We start from the raw sequence: 23,514 nt of genomic DNA on the forward strand, positions 1-23,514 counted from the left end.
ATCTAAAGATGTTGGTGAAGACTGCTTAGCTTAAAGTTATACTCATAGAGTTGATTGTATTTGTATTTGCCAATGAATGCTACTATTCCACTAAACTAGGAAATAAATAACTGTCGTTCAGCCTTTCCCACAAGGTTAATCCGTTTCCACCAACCTCTCCTCATATCCCTTGCATTCTGGTAATCTGAAAATGGCCTGTAAGTGCTTACTATGGCTAGACTTACGGAGAAAAGAGGTGTTAAGTAAATTTCTACTGAGACTTCAAAGTCATGGATTTAGCAGATATTGACTGTAACCAAGTTTTTAAAAAAACTAATTTACTTGGGCCATGCGCGGTGGCTCCAGCCTGTAATCTCAGCACTTTGGGAGGCTGAGGCAGGGGGACGACTTGAGGCCAGGAGCTCGAGATCAGCCTGGGCAACACAGTGAGACCCCCACCTCTCTACAAAAAAAATACTAATAATAAAAATTAGCTGAGCATGATGGTGTCCACTTGTAGTCCCAGCTACTCAGGAGGCTGAGGTGGGAGGATTGCTCAAACCCAGGAGTTTCAGGCTACAGTGACCTATGATTGCACTACTGCACTCCACCCTGGATGACAAAGATCCCATTTCAAAAAAAAAAAAAAAATCGTCATCATCATCATCATCATCAATTTTTTAAAATTGATACTTTGTGGCCGGGTGTGGTGGCTCAAGCCTTTAATCCCAGCACTTTGGGAGGCCAAGGTGGGCAGATCCCCTGAGGTCAGGAGTTCGAGACCAGCCTGACCAACATGGAGAAACCCCATCTCTACTAAAAATATAAAAAGTTAGCCGGACGTGGTGACACATGCCTGTAATCCCAGCTACTCGGGAGGCTGAGGCAGGAGAATTGCTTGAACCCAGGAGGCAGAGGTTGTGGTGAGCTGAGATGATGCCATTGCACTCCAGCCTGGACAACAAGAGCAAAACTCTGCCTCAAAAAAAAAAAAAAAAAAAAAAAAAAAGTGATACTTTGTAATTGTACCTATTTATGGGATATAATTTGATGTTTCAGTACATATATATGTTGTATGAAGATCAGATCAGGGTATTTAGCAGGACCATCACCTCATGCATTTATCATTTCTTTGTGGCATAAACAAGTTTTAAAACAATATTTTTGTTATATAACATCTATGTGAACAAAACAGACATTTCCTTTTCAAGACTAAATTGAAACAACTTTTATTCCACAAATAATTCTTCAAAAAATAACTTTTTGGGTTTCATATACTATATTAGTCTGTTCTCACACTGCTAACAAAGATATACCTGAGAGTGGGTAATTTATAAAGGAAAGAGGTTTAATTGACTCACAGTTCCACATAGCACGGAATCTATCACAATCCACCTCAAAATCATGGCAGAAGGCAATGAGGAGCAAAGTCATGTCTTATATGGTGGCAGGCAAGAGAGGGCATGTTCAGAGGAACTCTCCTTTACAAAACCATCAGATCTTGTGAGACTTATTCCCTGTCACAAGAACAGCATGGGAAAGACCCGCCCCCATGATTCAATTACCTCCCACCAGGTCCCTCCATGACACACGGGAATTATGGGAGCTACAATTCAAGATGAGATTTGGGAGAGGACACAGCCAAACCATATAATATACCAACAGTTTAATATCCTGGCAAATATTGTATACAGAAGTTTTTTTGTTGGCTTCAAGAATTAGAAAGTATTTTTGTGTGTGATATGTGTAATTAAAAATTAAATATATGGTCAGAGCCAGAAGCTTCTCAACTGTCATTAAGTGCAAATTCAAATACACCTTTTAGAGGTATCAGGGGCCTACCATTTAATTAGAGTAAATACTCAACTGTAAGCTTTTGAATAACAGAGAATACATCCAACATATTTTTGTATCCCAACCAGCTAGTATAGTACCTAGTACCCAATAAGTGCTCAATAAATGTGTTATGCTGGCCAGGTGCAGTGGCTCACACTTGTAATCCCAGCACTTTGGGAGGCCAAAGCAGGTGGATCACCTGAGGTTGGGAGTTCGAGACCAGCCTGACCAACATGGAGAAACCCCGTCTCTACTAAAAATACAAAATTAGCCAGGCATGGTGGCACATGCCTGTAATTCCAGTTACTCAGGAGGCTGAGGCAGGAGAACGGCTTGAACCCAGGAGGCGGAGGTTGTGGTGAGCCAAGATTGCGCCATTGCACCCCAGCCTGGGCAACAAGAGCACAACTCTGTATCAAAAAAAAAAAAAAAAAAAAAGAAAAAAAATTTTATGCTAACATTTTTCTGGAGGGCAATTTATATCAAATTTTAAAATGCTTATTCAATTCATCCCTCAAAATTCAAGTTTAGAAATTTATTACAAGAAAATAATTGGAAATGTCCACAAGAAAATAACTGGAAATATATAGGATGTTTATGTAGATAACAGCAAAAATTGTTAATAATGAAAATATCCAAAAAGAGTCAAATACATTACAGTATATTCCATAATAAAATACTGTTCAACTATAAAAATCTATGTTTTCATTTAAAGAACATTACTTGTAAGGAAAAATAAAACATTATGTGGGAGAAAACGCGGTTCAAAGACTAGAAGCCTTTAAATACATATATAATACATGTGTGCATTTATATTCACATATATATGCATACAGATAGAAATGAGACAGGAAATATTACCTGTTATGAGGAAAATACAATTTTTTGCAAGCCCCTGCTGGCTTGTAAAGACAGGGAATGCTAGGATGGCCCTTTGTTTATTGAATGGGGAGATACTTGTGAGAATGAGATGAGAGGATGGGAGACAAGACCAGCTCTATGCTGCAAGACTAAGGAGTTGATGCAGTTGGTGTTTAATAGGAAGTAGGGGCATGGCAAAGAACAGAAGTCTAATAGAGATTTTCTACTGTTTTGCTGTGTAGTATGTATTGTATTTCTTCTCCTTTGCCTCCTGAAAAAGTCAGCAAAATTTTCATTTTTCTCTTGTACTTGTAAAGATAGATTTGTTTTGAGGAGGGGTGAGCCGACTTGCATTCAGGGGCAAAAAGCAAGGCTCTCTCTGGGACCCAATCCCATCTAATGATCTAATGAAAGAAAATGCATCAAAATATTAAACATTCATTAGCTTAAATAGAGAAGAAGGTGACTGTCATTTCTCTGTTTGTACTGTAATAGATTTTTCCAAATTTCTGCCATGAATATACATCACTATACTCTGAAAAAAAGTGATTAAAAAATAAATTGATGTCAAATGAATGAATAAGTGAATAAATCAACCATTAATTAATTAAAAATGGCATTGTAGAGAAAAACAAAGTATATCCTCACATAGTAATTGCACTAATTTACACTAAATATAAGAAAAGTCAGAGCCTTCCTTCAGTTTTGGTTGCTCCTTGAAATAAGACAGTTGGTTTTAAAACACACACACACACACACACACACACACACACACACTTGCCCAGTGGGTTCCATAATGCCTAATTAATCAAAAAATGTATTTGCCTACTTTGCTTGCTTGCCCAGGCTGGCACACGATCATGGCTCACTGCAGCCTTGACCTCCTGGGCCCAAGCGATCCTCCCACGTCAGCCTCCCAAGTGGCTGGAACTACAGGTGTGTGCCACCATGCCCAGCTAAGTTTTTTAACTTTCTTTTTTTTTTTTGTAGAGATAGGGATCTTACCATGTTGCCCAGGCTGTGGACTGATCTTGAACTCCTGGACTCAAGAGATCCTCCCATCTCAGCCTCCCAAAGTGCTGGGATTATAGGCATAAGCCACCATGCCTGCCCTACTTTACTTTCTTGAAAAAAATGTAATATCTTGTCCTTTTAAATCAATATTTTAGTAAACAATTTTAATATATATTTCTTATGGCCAAAGTGAAATAGGCATTGAAAGTAATTTTTAAAATTCTGTTTTTATCTATTTTCCATTAAAAAAGGCAATATAAAAATATAAAAATACGCATTTAAGCAAATAATGAATGTAGTTGTGTTGACATTAGTGTTCTCTCAGTTACTACTCCCACTGATTAAGGGCACTGATACTAGCCAGACAACTGAGGCTTAAAATATGGCTCCACCACTAATTGGCTTTCAGCTCTTAGGGCAGTCATTTAACTTTTCAATTTTCTCATTTGTAAAATGGGAATAGCACTATTTCCCATCTCAGGGTTAAGATAATAATAACATTTTGTAGTATTTACAGATGTGTCTAGATGATCGCCTTATATTTGGGCACTGTCACATTACTTATGCCTGTGTTTACATTTGTGTTAGTGCCAGCAAGCACCTAAACATTCTTTCTCCTTTGCCTCCCCCTGGAAGCTTCAGCAAACTTTTCACTTTGTTTTAGTTAAGGTATTCATTTGGTGCCAACATATGTAAATGCAGGCACTAAATACTGCAGCCATCCTCCCTGTGTTCACTATTCTTGCCCTCAGATTCTCGTCAGTTATAAAAACAAAACTCTGCTTTTTAGTAAAAAAAAAAAACATTATCTTTTAATAGTTTAATAGAATATGACTTTAGTTCCCTAACTTATTTAATCAATTGAGATTATGATTGACATCAGGAAGTAATATTGCAGTGAGAAATGTACTACTTTAACTGTCTTACATGATCAGAAACAGAGCTTAGGTGTACTTAATACATAAACAATGCCCTTGTCCCAAGTACAGGCCAAATGTTACGAAGACATGCTGAGCAAAAGGTTTTACAATGGTTCACATAGAGAGAAACAGTAGAAGAAATGAGTCATTTCATGACATATTGTAGCTTAGCTATACCAACCAGAAAAGAAGTCACACTATAGGAGTCAGCACTTACTTGGTAAGGAGAATTATCACGAGACCTATTTTTGTAAGTATTAATTAGCAGTAACTCATTAGCAGTGTGTAGAAGTAAATGTATAATATACCTTTGTTTAATGATATTTCTTTATTAGTCAATGTTGTAAAGAAGATCAGTAAAATGATTGTCTTTCTAAATAAAGATGTATGTATTTGTGACTAAAAATAATTATAGCATGTGTCACAATAAAGTATTACTTTTAATTATAGTTGTATTGGTTTTGTAGGTTTGTTTTTATTTAGTCTTTACATTTGTTTTGGTTGTATAGTTGTATAAAAGCTATAGATAAAGGAATTCATGGCTAGTTTTATAGTTTTACATGTATAAGTATAATAACATAAGAAAATAATGCTGATCAAAACTGGACATCTCTAAGAATTTTTTTTTTTTTTTTTTTACTTTTAAGGCCAAAAAGCCTGAGAAATGCTATACTAGAGTAAACTGCTTTCTTTGCAGAGTGTTTCAGACTATATTATTACCAAAAGTAATGTGCAATTCTGGCTGAAAATTTAATACGTTTAGTTTCTATTGAAGAACTGGGATAGGTTTGTGAGCTTAATTATTATTGACAAGGGTGATGATGATAATGGTGAGGATTATTCTGCAAATCTAAAGGTGATGTTCCTACTCCCCATCAATAGCATGTACACTTTTCATACTTACCCACTGACAAAATTTTCATCCAGCTATGATATATAACATGCCTTTGCAAATTTTCATTACAAAATGAACAATACTTATCTGATTATTTTAGAAAGTTGAAGTGAGGAACAAAGGAATGTATGACAATTGTTAAAGAGCAAAATTCTGTGGCTATACAAATGACATTATTTCATTGTGAATAATCTCAGATAATAAATAATCTCATTTGCTCTTTCAGTTTTGTTTTTGTGTAGGTGATCAGGTATAGGTTACAAGAAATTGGGTATAGGAAGCTCATTATTTCTTGGCTGTAATAATATAACGTTGCTGAAACATGATTGTTTTTAGAGGCTGCATATCACTAGAATTTTGGCACCATTCAGAGGATCAATGAAGCCTTCCAAGCAAAAAATGCTATTTCCTTTCTTTGATAAATATAAAGCATATTGGTATAGATGGCACAATGCAAAACAAAGACTACAACTCCTGGAGGTGTAGCCCACATTACAGAAAGAACTGAAACTGAGAACTCTAGCTTTACCACCTGAGCTTCTGCCCTTGAATTGATATTAAGTAACCATATCACTCATTATAGCCTTTAATCTCCCTTGCTGATAACTTTTAATTTTTAAACAGCCCTACTTTACAAATCATATCCTCTTTCATGTGTTCTCTCAGCTAAAAAATTAATTTTGCAAGCAAAGTATCTAAACAGTAAGCATACTAAGAATGAAACAGGTTAAAGCTCATTAACAGCAGGGAGCAGATGTAGTAAAACTCTGCCAGTTCCCCTACATTTCCTTCTCAGCAGGGACTGGGCATCAAGCTGTGAGTTAGTTCTATAGCACAATGCTTGGCTGCTGTTTCAGCAATTGCGCCTCTATTGCTTCAAGTATAATACTAAGAATTCACTTTGATTTTTGATTTTTCTTTACAATAATAGTGTCTAAAAGGACCCTGCGGAGCTAAAAGGTAACACTAAGCTTCAAGTGCCAGCTAATCAGGAGACTATATAAATGTAATTGATAAGAAAATAATTACAGATTATAAAGTCAGTGTATCTTTAAAAATATTAACTTCTTGACAAACAGAGCCTTCAAGTCTGGATGAACTCAGTAATTGCTCAAGTTAAACTTCCTTGATATGTCATGCAATATCTAACATTCGGTAGCATGATAAAAGATATTGTGTAAGGATCAAAGTGATACACTTATTATGATGTTAAAATAAAAGCTAATGAATTCTGTTATAAAAAATATAATTTCGAATTATTAGGCTAGGAGTTCTTCCTTCATGTACAATGTTAAAATAGAACCATCTTTTGGAAGACAGAATTTCAATCAAGTTAAGATGCCTATATATGTGAATATTAGCAAGGCTTTATTAAAATCTTCTTTTCTAAACATTAAAATCCTTTTCTAGGGCTAAAAGTAGTACTTAGATGTTAGAAAACACTGTTAGAGAGATGATCATCAGTATGAATTCACCTGCTAGACTGTATGTCCACGACAGATTTCTAGGACATAATTTATTCAGAAAAATGAACACGGACTATAAAATCCAATTCATGGAGTTTCCAACAAATCAGACTGCAACAGATGTAAATGTAACAATCAATAAATTTATCTGCTTATTCTTAAAACTCTGTAAATTACTCCCAAAGCTGATGCTATATGTTTGTTCGCTGTGTTTCTGTAGATTTAGTTTTGCAATGGTTTCATTCAGCCAAGTCTGATAGACAGGATGCTTTTAGAAGAATGACATTAACAGTGTTCCAAGAAAGCTACTCTAAATCCTTCAAAGAAAGAAAAAGAAACTCCTTAGAAGTGCAATTACTGGGAGAGTGGGAATGCATATTCTGAGCATTCTGAGCTTCTAAAATAAACTCATAATCCTCCCACTGAAAAGTAATAGGATTGGCCTCAAAGCCTGGAGCAGAGCTAAACCTCCAAGTAGGGGTTAACTCCCCCATTTCATGAAAATTCAAATAGCAAGGTCAAAAGGATCATTATAAAGTGAAGACGTTGACCTAAAAAAAAAAAGTTCACCTATATACTAAGGTTGATTGATTGCTTTGAATTCCTTGATCCATTTTCCATTGTAAAAAGAGGAAAACTGGGTTTCCTGACATGTCCCCTCTAAAGCAAACATTTTTGTTTATCTTCAGATATAACTAGGTTCTAAGAGCTTATACCAATTAGAGCATGCTCTTAGAAGCCTGGGTTAATTTTTCAAACTCAATAGGTTATATCTTACATTGGAAGTCATGGTAATAATCACCTAGGACTTGCTGTGTGTCCTTAAGTATACACAAGTCAGTGGGTCATTTTGTAGGGTCAGCATTTTACTATGCAATTTCAATGGCTCTAAAGACAACTGAACTTCCTTAGCAACCTCTAGCAGAGATTGTATGGTTTTAAAGATTTTCCCAAAGTTTTCCATTGGAACTATGGCACTGAAAACTTCCTGTGAATTTGGCTTTTAGGTTTAATTAGAAATTGACTAGGAAGAATAGACTTGAAAGTGAAGATATATATGTAGAAAAATTGACAAAAAATACAGCTCCAATGTGGAAAAAAAAACCTCAATCCACAACAAATGACTTAAAAAAATAGTGCTCTCTAGTATTTTATAGGTACATAAAACATGGACAACCACTGACATTATATCTACCTTTTGGAATAATTTCATCTGGGTTGCCTGCCATCCCAACTGCATATCAAGTGACAAGAAAAGAGTAATAACTACAAAGTCCTTGAAAACAGCCAGACCACCAGGATTGAAGGGGTAGTCATCAAAACACAATTTTGCTAACTGATCAGGTATGAGGAAGAGACAATAGCAGGGTACTCAACAAGATGGAGTATAGTGTTGTGAAATGTGACATTTCCAAATAGGTAGGACAGAGCAGTGCTTTAGATTACTATTGAAGCAGACCCTAGAGCAATATGGAATTAACTGTAGATGACTATGACATTAGATGACAGAACAGCCTGGTATGTAGCTACAAGGAACAGAGTTGTTGTTTTTCAGTAATTTCAGGCTGATTACTGCCTGGAAGGCAGAGTTGCAAACAGCAATGGACCTTTCAGATAGTAGCTGCTACCAAATAAATGACAATATTCACGGGAAAATTTTGGAGTGTAGAAGGTATTAGAAATCATAGAATTATAGACTGGACAAAGTCATAAACATCATCTGTCCAATCCACTCTTTTTTTTTTTTTTTTTTTGATACGGAGTCTGTTTCCCAGGCTGGAGTGCAGTGGCATGATCTCGGCTCACTGCAAGCTCTGCCTCCCGGGTTCACGCCATTCTCCTGCCTCAGCCTCCCAAGTAGCTGGGACTACAGGCGCCTGCCACCACACCCGGCTAATTTTTCGTGTTTTTTGTAGAGACGGGGTTTCACCGTGTTAGCCAGGATGGTCTCGATCTCCCGATCTCATGATCTGCCCGCCTCGGCCTCCCAAAGTGCTGGGATTACAGGCGTGAGCCACTGCGTTCAGCCCCCCAATCCACTCATTTTATACAAAGGAAACAAAGTTTCAGAAATGTGTATCTTGCTCACCAGTCGGAAGCAGAGTTTGCATTTGAACCATGTCTCTGGATCTTTCCTAGCCATATACCCTACTATAACATATTTTAGAAGCATCATCTTTAAAATACAGGTGCAACCTCTTAAATTGGAAGAAAGCCTGTAGCAACTCCTTTATATCTTCAAAGAAAACCTGGGGAGGGGGCAGTACATAAAGTGTGAAATCTATGAACTCAAAACCTTTAAGTGATTATTAAATATAGGACCCTGATGATATCTTTAAATTTCTAATCCAGTTCTATGACTTTTAGTCCAGCACAAAAACCTACTGTGAACTTGAAGGGAATTCAGAGGTCATCTCCTTCAACCCTTTTGTTTTAAGGTGTAGGACGGCTCTTAACTCATTTCCACATAAGTATCCCTCAGCTCCTGCTCTCTCTGTAAACACGTTCACTGATACTCACAGCAGGATGAATGATTTAGGCTGCTAGCTCTTCTCCGGAATTTCCACCACCCTGCTTCTACCAGCTGAGTTACGAATTTACAGATCACCAGTTGTCTTTATTCCAAACATGAATATGCTAGCTGCAGTTGTTACATACTTTCTATTAAGTATTACACAAGCCTATGGAATATGAATGTGAAACAAAATCAATTTGTTTCTGTAAAATCCAAGTTGAGTATTTTGGACAGGCTTTACAAAAGTGAATTGTTTTTAAAGACATTCTGACCATGTTGGCAAGGATGTGGAGAAATTGGGGCCCCCTTTCCTTTGGTGGAAATGCAAAATGGTGCAGCCCTATGGAAAACAATAAGAAGATTCCTCAAAAAATTAAAAATAGAAATAAAAGATAATTTTGGCTTAAAAATGTAAAGAATAGTATGATGATTTAATCACTTCTATTACAATCAAGCTGTTCATTCAGTTCAATAAGTATTTCTTCGGGCCTGCTTTGTATTAGGCACCATGACAGGCATCTTATTACATAATGTGGAAGGAACATGAAATTTGAGGTAAGACCTGGGCTCAGAGTCTGGCTCTGCTTTTAATATCTACCTCATTAAGTTGCCTAGAAGATTTAATACTAGGCTACCTGACCCATGGTAGGTGTTCAATAAATATCAGTTTCTCAGAATATATAATTGCATTGAATCATCATGACAACTGACAAGTGGGCACGATTATCCTCATTTTATAATCATATACCTAATAATCTGGGAACTGATACACAAACCTTGTCTAAAGCCTGTGCTCCTTCCACTACAGGATACGATCTCATGATGGTATAATTTTTAGTAGGATTCTATTCTGAATGATTTAGCCAGGTTGACTTGCAAATGTACCAGTAATAGCTGAATGGATTAATATAACTACTCAGAATGAACTGAACAGATTTTTTTAGTGGTAATCGTTTATATGTTGGGGAATACTTGCCAAATACAATTGTTTAAACTTTACTAGTGTTTATGCCCAGCTGCTTTTTTTGTCCAGTTGCTCAAGGAGCTGCTTTTATTATGATGATTTTTGATTTAGTATATTTTATAATATAAGGACTAGTCATGCAAAGTAATTGAATTACAAGTTTAAAAGAAGGGAATGGCAAGGGCACAGTCCTAATTTTTACCAATTAGAATTAGAATTCAGGCCAACTGCAATGGCTCATGCCTGTAATTCCAACACTTTGGGAGGCTGAGGTGGGAGGATTGATTGAGCCCAGAAGTTCAAGACCAGCCTTGCCAACATAGACAGACCCTGTTTCTAATTTACAAAAACAAAAGCAAAACTCCCACAAACATCTCAGGCCAGGTGAGGTGGCTCATGCCTGTAATCCCAGCACTTTGGGAGGCTAAGGCAGGCAGATCACTTGAGTCCAGGAGTTCAAGACCAGCCTGGACAACATGGTGAAACTCTGTCTCTACAAAAAATACAAAAATTGGCCAGATGTGGTGGTGTTACAGTAGGTAGCTAGTCAGACATGAGCACGGCAGGAGAGGGCATCCTCCCTGCACTAGGAATGTCAGATGACCATCAGGCGATGGTCAGGCAGTCGTTAATTGTCTCTCTAAAATAATAATTGGTCACAGACAGTGCCAGGGAAAGGCACTCTCCCAATAGAGAGAAACATCTGAAACTAGTGATTATCAGCTTCCTCATAAGATCTCGGGAGTTGGGTGAGTGGGCTCACCTATGCACGCTAAGAAGCAAAATGGTGGATGAGCTTCCTCTAGGAACATTGGACGGGTAAGGGAAAAATGCCTCAAGTGACCATGTGTACAACTCCAGTAAACACACTGTGCATGCTCACTTCTCAAGTGCTAGTAGGCCACTGTGCATGCAGACAGGCCACCCCAAGGGAAGAATCAAGACAGAAGGAATGCAAGACCCTGGAAGTATGCCGACATATAAAACCCCAAGTCAGAGGTCAAATGGTATACTTGATCTCTCAAGTTGTCAGTGTGGCCCTCTTCCAAATGTACTTGACTTCCTTCCATTCCTGCTCTACAGCTTTTTAATAAACTTTCACTCATGCTCTAAAACTTGCCTTGGTCTCTCCTTCTGCCTTCTGTCCCTCAGTCGAATTCTTTCTCCTGAGGAGGCAAGAATTGAGGTTGTTGCAGACCCGTACGGATCCACCACTGCTAAAATACTTTGGTGCCACATGACTTAGATACATTCCACTGCTAACAGTGGTTCAAACATGAAGTGCCAGCTACTCAGGAGGCTGAGGTGGGAGGATCACTTGAGCCCAGGAGATAGAGATTGCAGTGAGCTGTGACTGGCCACTGCACTCCAGCCTGGGTGATAGAGTGCCTCAAAAAAAAAAAAAAAAAAATTCATGATTTCTGTTCACCCTGATTTTAGAAGAACTATTGCCCTGGTATTTGAAGCATTAAAAGCCTGATGAAAATAGCAAAGTACTATTGTTATTAGTGTCATTATTTCGAGTTTGAAGACCATCATCATGGCTGTAGAAGATAGATGCTGAATAGGAAGTGAACGGTGATGGTCTTTATTTTAACTTCAGAGTATGTTTCCTAAGCAACGAGATGATCACTCCTTTGTTCTAATTCTTACTTCAAAAGTTGCATTTAATGACTTGACATTATTAAATAGCTTTATGCTACAAGTTAGTTTTTCTATCACCATTCTCATGTTTGTACCACAAAGGTATTTCTCTTGGTGTCCTTTACCCTATTTTTCTCACATTCCTTTAGCTTCTGGAAGATAAAATTATCCAATTTAAAGCAAACCAAATAGGTAACTTGTCAGATTAATTGCTTTTAAGTTCTTAGGCTTCCATTACATGCTTTCTGCCTTGCCTCATCTCTCTACCCTTTCTCCTGCTACATTTTTCCAATACAAACTCCATACCAGAGAGTCCTCCTCAAATATAATGCACCTTCACCTTTTATTTTTGCCTTGTAAAATCCATTATATGATTTAAGACCCTGGAAAATCCAAAACTGGAATTATCATCTAAACCTGAAATTCTCTCTCCCTGTTTTCACTTCCCCATTGCATTTACTAGGCATTTCACTTCCCCATTGCATTTACTAGGCACTATATAATGTGGTGTAAATATAATTTACACCACATTATATTTGCAAATTCTTTGAAGGCACCTTTGTAATTGCAGGGAAGTTCAAACTTTCCCTCTGAATGTTCGAGTCTAAGTCTTCTGAAATAAATTGGCTATAGACAGATTAATGAAAGAAAAGCCACGACAAATTTATTAATGTTTTGCAGAAGCCATAATAAAAAATATAAAAAAAGAAGGGGCAGATGGTTGAGACTTAAATACCCTTTTTACGGGGGGCTGCAGGCAATTTTAGAGGAGTAGTAAATGATTTTCAGGGGAAATGAATGGACTTAGGAAGCAGACATTGTCTTGTAAATGATTCTCTGGAATTTGAAGAAATCCAAGAGACAGACAATATCTTGTAACAAAGTCTGTCCAGGTGTGGTTGCATTTCTGTCTTCTTTTCTGTAATAGATAATAAAATTTCAGGGAAGATATGGAAGGCAATTGTGTTCCCTTTGGCAGTACTGGAATAAAATTTCAGGGAGGATATGGAAGGCAATTGTGTTCCCTTTGGCAGTACTGGAATAAAATTTCAGGGAGGATATGGAAGGCAATTGTGTTCCCTTTGGCAGTATTGGAATAAAATTTCAGGGAGGATATGGAAGGCAATTGTGCTCCCTTTGGCAGTTCTAGTCTTAAGGCAGATAAGGGAAGATTATGTAACTGTCCAGTGGGTTCTCCTTGCCCGCTGCCTAGACAGAGCTGATTTATCAAGACAGAGGACTTGCAATAGCAAAGGAGTTTAATTCACGCAGAGCCAGCTCTTCGGAAGATGGGAGTTTTATTATTACTCAAATCAGTCTCCCCAGCGGTTTTTAAGGATAAGTTGGTGGGTAGGGGTCTGAAAGTGGGGAGTGTTGATTGGTTGGGTCAGAGATGAGATCATAGGGAGCTGAAGTGGGTTATTCTTGCTGACTCCTGTTACTAAGTGGGATTGCCGAACTGGCTGAGGCAGATTGCTGGTCCAGGTGGTGTCTGTTGGTGCATTGGAACGCAGGGTCTTCAAAGTGATCTTAAGTTCTACAACAGTGATGTTATCCCCAAGAGCAGTTTAGGGTGTTTCAGAATCTTGCAGCCTCTGGCTGCATGACTCCTAAACCATAACTTCCAGTCTTGTAGCTAAATTGTTGGTACTACAAAGGCAGACTGGTCCCCAGGCAAGAAGGGGGTTTATTTTGGGCAAAGACAGTTATCATCTTAGTTTCAAAGTTAAACTGTAAACTAAATTCCTCCCAAAGTTAGTTCGGCTTTCGCCTAGGAATGAACAAGGACAACTTGGAGGACAGAAACAAGAGGGAGTCAGTTAGGTCAGATCTCTTTCACTGTAATAATTTTCTTGGTTATCATTTTTGCAAAGGTGTTTTCAATCAGACTAAAATTTCACCTTGCACTGGGGTGTGGGGAGAGACAAGAGAGGTCAGAAAGTTTTTGATTCTGAGGTAGCTTCTGAGGTCTTCCTATTTAAGGAAGTGCTCAGCATGCCAAATTGCCACACTTTTAGGGTATCATTTTCTAAATCCCAACAATCTTTCTTTTAAAAATGGTTTGTTCTAAATTTTGATGAATTTCAAGATGTACCATCAATCATTATTTAATGAAGCAAATAACAAACAGAAATATAGATTCAATGTAATATGCCACATTTCATTGTGTGTCAAAGGCATCTTACATCAAACTGACACGTACTTCGAGGTATATCCCTCTTGTCATAAAATCAACTAAGGCCTCCCTGAGACAATAGTCTTATCTTTCTGTTCTTCTCTGTTCTGCTTTCATGACCATGTCCTTTAAGTAGCATCTTCAGAAAGAAGAATGAAGCATCATTCTACTCAAATGGTGATTCAAGCAACCATCATTTTTGGAGACCTTGTCTGTTTCAGACATCATGCTTGTCATTTGAAAAGCCTATGAACATCTGCATTTCACAAATGATATAATCAAAGACTAGCATGCTTAAGTAACTTGCTCAGGATGACTAAGAGGCAGAACAGGGATACAAACCAAAGTTTATCTGAAGTCAAAGTCTGCACCTTTCCCCTATGAAGCCCTTCCTGACACTGTCCCCACTGCTGAGATTAAAACCAATGCAATTGTCCAATAAAAATGATAGTTACTGTTTTTTGAATAGACATAGAAGTTGACTCTCCCAATCCTAAAACTTGAAACTTACATTTGTCTTGTCTGAGTTCCTTCCTGAGAAAAACAACCCTCAGACAATTGACTGAAACTCACCAGATCACCACATTCAGACAATCTCAGTAATGAGATACCAGACCCCTCATTTATCATGATTGCTTCCTTACCTCTCCCTAATTCCTTCCTACATGTAGCTACGTCTCTACTCCTACTACATAAACCTCCCAATTTTATTTGGTTGAGAGTCAGATTTGAGACTTAACTCCTGTGCTCCTCAGCTGCAGCACCTGAATAAAGCCTTCTTCCCTGGCAATACTTGTTGTCTCAGTGATTGGCTTTCTGTGCAGCAAGCAACAGGACCTAGACCAAACCCTTGGCATTTCAGTAACACGATGGTTGTGATCTCTGATAAAGCTGGTAGGAATCATTTACATAATTGATGTATGCCCTGACTTATTCCAGAAAGTATTTAAGACAGGGGTAAAACATGATCAAGTTTTTTATTGTAGTGCAAAATAATGGCTTTGTATAGTTTCACTTTAAATCCTAGGACTCCTACTTGACAGCTCTGAGAGACCTGTTTCCTCAGTAATAGAAGGGAATAATAGTACCTAACTCTTAGTGCTGTTATGAAAATCATAGAAAGCAACATGTAAAGCTCCTGGCACTGTAGCTGGTACAAAGTAGAGAGCACAAATATTAGTTCTTTCTTTATTCTACCTTATCCTTTGACCCTAACTTGCCTTTTTGTAGATGGTAGTCCAACTTGAAGGCAGAATAGCTCTATTTTTCCCCCATTTAAAGTTACATTAATGTTTACCCATCATTTTCTTCATGTGTGAACAATGCTCTAAGCTTTAGGAAAGGCCTTCAGTAACCACATCCTTCTTGCTACACAGGATGGAGCATATAATTTGGGATTAAGCTTGAGTATTAATCCAAGTTATTTGGAATTAATAATTTGGGATTAAGCTTGAGCACTGATCTTTATAGGATTCTTTGCTACTTCATGGTGTATAATAAGATATAGATAATGAATCAATATTATTTGATGAGAATATTGAATTTGAAAATTTATAGCAACATTATACAATTTGTGTGCATCTATAACATCAACAACATTCATTTATTTATTTCTACTACATTTATTGAGCCCTCACTATTTGCCAGGGCATCATGCCAAGAACCTGTGTGATGATAAGGAATGAACATAAGGCAGACAAGGTTGTTGCTTTCTAGAAACTGCCAATCTTGGAGCGGAAGGAAAGGAAAGATGTGGAAGTGAGGAGGAGACAGAGATATAAACTAATGCTTGTAACTCAGAATAATATGTGCTACAATGAATTATATATATTCAAATTTCTAATAGATCAAAGAGAATGCCTCACACATTTATAATACTAAATTCTTATTTTCCATCTCAAAATTAATATGAATACTAAGAGTAAATATAATGTGTGTTAAGAAAATATGCTTATAATCTCTATAATTAATATCTGAATACTGAAATATGTATGGGAAATAACAACATTGAAATTAAATATTTTTTTTCAGATTTCCCCCTTTTAAGAACAATGCAAAGGCAGAGAGACAGGGACATTAACTAAATCTGGATTTGATTGTCAACTTTACAAAAAAGAATGGGAGTTTTTCATTTAGCAAAGAAAATCATATCAATAGACATCCAAACTTAAAGATGAATTAATAATATTTAGATAAATTAATAATATGTAGATAATATTTAGATTAACTTCTATAATTATTATTTAGTAATTTCTCATATATAAATTCAGCCTCACATTTTTCTCTCCATCTTATTTTTGACTGTCACTTATTAATCTAGATGCTCATGGCAGCCGTTCACTGGCAGTGATAAAGGTAGTTGCATGGAAAGAACAGGGAGAAAGTGTTTTCAATAAGGTCCCTTCCAAGAAGGACCACCATTATATATGTATTTCTCAGATGAAGATATTTTAGACTTAGATTACTACAAACAGTCTTGGTTTGGAAATCACAGCTAGAGAATTAGCACAAGGGCTTTGAAATGTATCAGGAGAATTTATTCCATGTCATGGATGATGAAGAAAATATCAAGAAAGGTTAAATAATTATTCAATACTAAACCAATATGTGACTGAGACAATGACATCCATTTGTGAACAGGACTTTCAAGACGGGAAGACAGAACACAATAAAGCATATTGTGAAAATGATACCCACCAAGGGGGAAAAGGAAACAAACAGACATGGTTCAAACAAGCTCTCAGAAAATGGTATATGCTACAGTGCTTCCTTCTGACTCTTATTCTGATGTTTACTTTTCATTAGGAATCTAAATTATAATTGACTTTTGCTCAGAGCACCTAATATAACACGGTTCAAATGAAGACTCTGATGCCAGTCAAAGAAGACGACAAGAAAACCTTGTTAAAAATACTCATTTACTTGTTAACAGAGTTTTTCTATACACTTTTTAATGCTGCCCTCTAGGATTCATTTTTATTTATTTCCTCCTAAGGTTCCATATCTTTTGTGACAGTTTTCTCATTCATGTTGCCCAGAAAGGAAAGAGCCTGGGGTTTCCTGACATTGGTGCTTTAAAGATATGCTCTATTCCACAGTTTTGAGCAAAAGTCAAAGGAAAATATGTGAATACAGGGAGACCTGAAGCTTGACAGAGAGTCTTCCTTTTTCCAGAGAGAGAGAGACAGAGACAGAGAGAGAGAATACCCCTTCCTCATTAGGAGTAAAAGCCCAGAAGCCACTAGCTGACATCAGCCCTTGAAACCCCAGGCTTCTTTGAGTCATCAGAGCACACAATAGCTCTACAGTGTCTGAAAGCAAGAAAATGTCTCATACTTAATAATAACCTATTTTTCTGGTCATCTTTTTGTTTTAACACAATGCACAGCATGTGCTTCTGTAGTCGAATATTTCAAATCAGCTATGTAACTACATACAGGATTTAAAAATCCATTGATTGCAGATCCCATGAAAAGTGAGTAATGGCTAGTACTAACTACATCAAAGGCATTGTACTATGGGTTTCACTTATACTATCTCATTTAAATCTCACAGCAACAGTATGTTGAAGCATTACTTAAAACAAATTTTTATTGATTCATATTAGATGTATATATTTTCAGGGAAATGTGATAATTTAATACATTCATATAGTCAAATCAGAATAATCGGGATATAAATTACCTTAAATATTTTCTTTATGCTAGGAACATTTGAATTATTTTCTTTTAGCTATTTTGAATTGTACAATTAGTTATTATTAACTATAGTCACCCTATTGACCTATTGAACACCAGGTTTCATTCTAAGTGTATATTTGTACCCATTAATTAACCTCTCTTTATCCACCCCTTTCTCCACACCCTTCCTGGCCTCTGGTAACCACCAATCTACTGTCTATCCTCAGAAAATCCATTATTTTAGTTCTTGCATATGAGTGAGAACATGCAATATTTGTCTTTCTGTGCCTGGCTTTTTTTACTTAACACAATGACCTTCAGTTCCATCCATGTGGCTACGAATGACAGGATTTCATTTTTTTATAGCCAAATAATAGTCCATTGTGTACATATAGCACATTTTCTTTATTCATTCATCCACTGATGGACACTGAGGTTGATTCTGTATTTTGGCTATTGCAAATAAGAAGCACTTAATAGTGATTAATATAACCATTTTATAAAAGAGGAAACTGAGGCTTAGAAGGAAAAAGTCAAAACTTTGGGTGAAAAGATACCAGAGGTCTTGCAAGCATTGAATCCATATTTAAAGCAGGTCAGATTCAAGCATGGGAGACAAGAGAACTTATAGATGGCGGGTTAAAATGCCCATTTACCTTCATACACTGCCTTAAGTCTATAGATCCAGCTTCTTAGGAGGGGTTGTGAGAAGGTCTGATACTCAGCTAGTATTTACAGGTAAGGCTCCACAGACTATTAAAGTATTTAAAAACTATCCTCCAGGTTGGTAAAAGTGCCCTGGCCATGCTGCCTTCACACCCAAGACTCATCCGTGTAGCAACTAAAAGGTTAATGATGAGTTTCCAGGACCCTGCTCTGCTCTGACTGGTTGATGCTGAAGATAGTCGTCCCCCTAAAGCCCTACCTCCTGGGTGCTGCCAGTGGCTCCCACAGAGATCCCCACCTACTGGTTGATCCTTGTCCCTTCTACAGCTATCTATGGGAGTTTCAGCTTCCATGGGAATTTGGCTCTGAGAGAGCCAGGGAGAGACAAAAGAACTTACAAGTGTAGGCTGGTTGGAGGGTCACAGATAGGGTGCTGTAGTAGATGGTATATATTTAAACTGTGAGACCAGAAGAGAAATGCAAGTCTTGATAAAATGAGGTATTCCTCATTTAGTAAAATAGGGTACTCAGTCATGTTTATAATGGGAGCCACTGGAAAAAGGCAAACTGCTCTCCAAACGCAAACATGAAATTTAACGTAAAATAGTGAAAAACAGTTCTCAGGTATTAACGATAACATTGTGCTATGCTAATTAGAACATAAGATAAAATGATCTCTAGTGAAAATAGGTTGTGGCAGAAAATCTGCCACTTTTAGTGAAGACATAAAAAATCCCTAAAACTTTGGCAACTTGTCATTTTTTAAATCAATAATAATCATTTATTTAAGAACTAGGAAATCCTTGATAGAGATGCTAAGCTTAATGATGAGGATACAGACGTTAAAGCCAGTAGAGTTCGGACTACCCACTAGCTGGAACTCTGCTTCCTGCCTCAGCTGTTTTGTGGGAGGAGGCGGGCTTTGTTCTAAGTATGCTGGGAGAAGAGATGACAAGGGCTTGAGTGTAAGGTATGAGTGCAAACTTAGCAAATTCTGGGTAGTTGATCCACAGAATAAACTTGTAACAATTTATGAATTCTTTGATTCTGAAATTCGATGGTGGCTTTCTGCCACATTTGAGCTTGCTTTATAAGGCACTTGACAATGTGTTGAAAAGAGGTTTGCCAAGTTATTTGTGTCCTTGTCTTTTTTTCCACACCACCAGCAAGAAAGTTCCTTCAGGGTGGGGATAGCATTGGCACATAAGTATCCACTGAATGGACTTTAATTTATAACTCCAAGCAACCAAGTTATAAGCAGAGTTCTGGGAAACTATATTCAAGTAAAGTGATTGTTACTCAAAACTATTACCATCTTTAAATGGATACCTTTTTAAATCCAACAATTTTTGGGATTCTTGAATAAATTATACATTATTTTCATGCTTTTAATTTTTTTGAAATATGCGATGAACTTATAGCTTAGTTACTACTGAGGGTTAAATTGCATTGGACTTTCACTTCAAAGATCCAAACAAAGAATTCTAGACCCAGTCATAATAATTCTTGTGAACACAGTCCTGTAAAATACAAGGTATGTTAGCACACAAATTCACAGTAGAGCTTTGTAATCTTTAATATAATACAATGAAACCAAAAACTCATATGACTGGAAGAATATTGCTGTCTACTGTTGAAATGGATCATTTAAAAAATTGGAACTAAGTGCCGAACAGGGAAATCCACAATAAAAATGGCAGCAGTAAAGGGAAAAAGCAGCCTTCATAAAGAATGTCAACATTGCCTTTCATGTGGATATTTCTGTTAAAATATGTTAATATGATCATCTTGATTTACTACTTTTGCTTAATATTTAGAAAAGGCCAATCATGTAGAATTTTACATTTTGTAGTAGACATTCCATGGCTTTTTAGTATAATCCCCTGCCTCCCCAAAAGAGAAAAAAAAAATCTGATTAATGGCTGTGGCCAGGGATATGAGTGCTATAAAAATGAGACAAGACAGTAACAGACTTCTTTTGTAAAGTGCAACTAGAGCTTCAAAGGGTGGCAATGAATCTTATTTTACACATGGAATATGTATACATGCCTGAAATACACTCTATCTACTGCTTTAGGGTTTCTAGGTATTTCAGAAAGTTTTTTGAATTAAGTCACATCATCAGGCAGTTGTTTTGTTTCACCCCCATAAAAGCAATTTTCCTGAACTACTCTTGGGCATTGGTCTGAGAAATAATGCCCACATAATGCTCTGAGTGAAGAGTAAAGATGGTGAAGAGTCAAGTGCCCTCCTAAAAATGCAAACAGGGGAATTTTTTTCTGAGATTTCAGCACCATACATTCATTCTGGAAATAGTTATTAAGTCCCTAGGAATAGCTGGGCTTCTACTGAGCAGCCAGTTTGTTTTTATCTCATGGACATTACAGATTTTGTCACTGGTTGCATTTCCCTTTTTGCATAGACGACTAGAATGCTCAGAGCCAAATGTGACTAGGACATAAGACCTCATGGCACATATTTTATATAAAAAAAAGAAAAACAACAAGCAAAACTAATCTCAATCCCTGCTGGCTTTATTTTATTGCAATTTAACAAACATTTAGTGAGTATGCAATATGATCCAGGTACTCTAGTTGTTTTTTTTTTTTTCTAATTTTTCCATTTAATAAAAACAAAACTTTTATATTTTATTCATTTTTTTCTAAGCTATCAAATAAAGAATACTAGGCTTCTAATTTTTAAGGCTACAGATTGCAGTCATAAGACCATACTTCTCCAAACTAGAGAATTAACTTGCCTCAATTTCTGGCAAGAAAGATGGTTTTCTATAAATTCCAATCACATCATATGGTTTGGTGCAAAATGAACTATCTATATGCATGAAGCTAATTGCTTAATAGCCCTACTAACATATGCTTTCTGGAAAAAATATATACACATACAGACAACAAATGTAATTGGTGGAATCCTTGCTTAAAGGTCTCTGGAGTCTTAGCAGAAAGTTGTAAGTAAACCAAGAAACTTGCATACAAAATTATTCATTTATTCTACTCTTCCAGTCAAGTGTAAGACAGTACTATTCATCTTGGAAAGCAATCTGGCTATTCTTTCCTTTAAAAGCAATTTCAACTGGTGAACAAATAGGAAATGTACTAAGTTTTTCTTAAAAGACACCAAAGGTGTATCTTCGTATGTTTTGAAAGTAATAGCATAACAGGCCCAAAAGTCTTTATCTGAAAAATCATCATGCAAGAAAGTTGCTTGATCAAAAGTGATTCTTACAAGATGAATATAGGTAGCGTCTTACTATAAGTACAGCCAGGATGTGATTATAAAAGTATAAATGCATTCCTATAAATAGTAACACTTCAAATACTTTTAAGTACAGGAATCATTTAAAAAATAATTTGTTGTCTTCTTCTTCTTCTTTTTTTTTTGAGATGGAGTTTCATTCGCTTTTGTTGCCCAAGCTGGAGTGCAGTGGCGCAATCTCAGCTCACTCCAACCTCCACCTCCCAGGTTGAAGTGATTCTCCTGCCTTAGCCTCCTGAGTAGCTGGGACTACAGGCACCCGCCACAATGCCCAGCTAATTTTTGTATTTTTAGGAGAGATGGGGTTTTACCAAGTTGGCTAGGCTAACTTCTGACCTCAGGTGATCCACCCACTTCAGCCTCCCGAAGTGCTGGGATTACAGGCGTGAGCCACCACGCCCAGCCAATTTGTTGTCTTCTTGACAGAATGATATCATGAAACTTAATGCTCTAGTTTAAAAAGTCCCTAAGAAGCTCAGTCAGAAATCAAGATTAAACATTTCAGTTATAAAATAATTGTCTCCCTCACAGTTTCATGAAAAAAGCAATGAATCTTGTATAATAGAAGAGAATCTCAGTCATTTGTGTACCCCAAATAAATACCTTACACAGTACTAGGAAATTAAGAATTCAGTAAATGCCATTGATTGAGCAAAAAATTAATGAAATAATCAAAGATTGTTAGAGGTAGAAGATATTAAGATATTTCTTAAGAAAAATTGAGACTACAGTTCATTTAACTGCTATGCATTTTAACATCTGGCTGAGAGAAAAACAGTAAGGACAAGAATCCAAATATCTTGACTTCTAGAATGATTCTTTTTCATATCATGCTATTTTAAAATGTAAATCAAAGATGACAGATTATCAAGTTTTTATCTAGAGATTGTTTATGTCAGAAAAAAAAAGAATGGGGATATTTGACTACAACACAAGACAAAATGGCTTTTGGTGGGAAAAGTACCTCTCTGAACAGAACAGGGCAATACTGTTGTCCTGGAAAGCAATAGGAGAGTGCATATGTAATGGAAGAAAGAAAAAAAAATACACCTCTCAAGATGAGGCCACCAGGGCTTAGAGAGCATCCAAAATTGTGATGTCATTACAGTGCAGATCCCAGGGTGTTTCTATTAATGCAAAATGGCTCTCTAAGAATTAAAAGTTGTGCTCTCCAAGGTAGAGATACAGTATAGTGGTCTCTCTTTTCCCATGGAGGAAGTCACTGTGGCCTCCTCCAAAAAAATAAGAAATAAATAAGAAATAATAATAAGAAATAAACCTCCTCAAAAGAAATTGGCTTGGGTTCTCCAACTGCAAGCCAAATGCCCAGAGATTCTAGGGAAGACAGAGAAAGAAAGAAGATGAGAGAGAGAGGGTTTGGAACAATAGGTGGTGTTATAACTTAAGGGAGATTTGTTTTCCAAACAAAAATTTCCCAGGAAGATTACAGAATTCTGGGGCAAAATGGAATTCTGGCAAAATGGAAGGTGGTGAGATATTTCTTTGGTCTTTTCACATCTTGCTTTTTGCACTGTACTGTGTCTAGAGAAGTGGTCTACAAATAAAAGCAGGAACATTTTGAATTGGTCTACATTAGATACTAGCATTGAAACTCCTTTGTTGGA

The 23,514-nt window shown here is 36.8% G+C and overlaps 1 protein-coding gene and 1 long non-coding RNA gene across 3 annotated transcripts in view; both read right to left on the bottom strand.

The window, feature by feature from the left end:
• Positions 1-23,514, bottom strand: part of DPH6 (diphthamine biosynthesis 6) — a 450,913-nt gene that overhangs the window by 74,665 nt on the left and 352,734 nt on the right. The gene's annotated exons all lie outside the window — the stretch shown is intronic.
• The window catches only part of LOC134760258 (uncharacterized), a 49,652-nt gene that overhangs the window by 12,437 nt on the left and 13,701 nt on the right, over positions 1-23,514 (bottom strand). The gene's annotated exons all lie outside the window — the stretch shown is intronic.

The sequence above is a fragment of the Pongo abelii genome, chromosome 16, assembly GCF_028885655.2.
Source record: "Pongo abelii isolate AG06213 chromosome 16, NHGRI_mPonAbe1-v2.0_pri, whole genome shotgun sequence".
In the NCBI taxonomy this organism is placed as follows: domain Eukaryota; kingdom Metazoa; phylum Chordata; class Mammalia; order Primates; family Hominidae; genus Pongo; species Pongo abelii.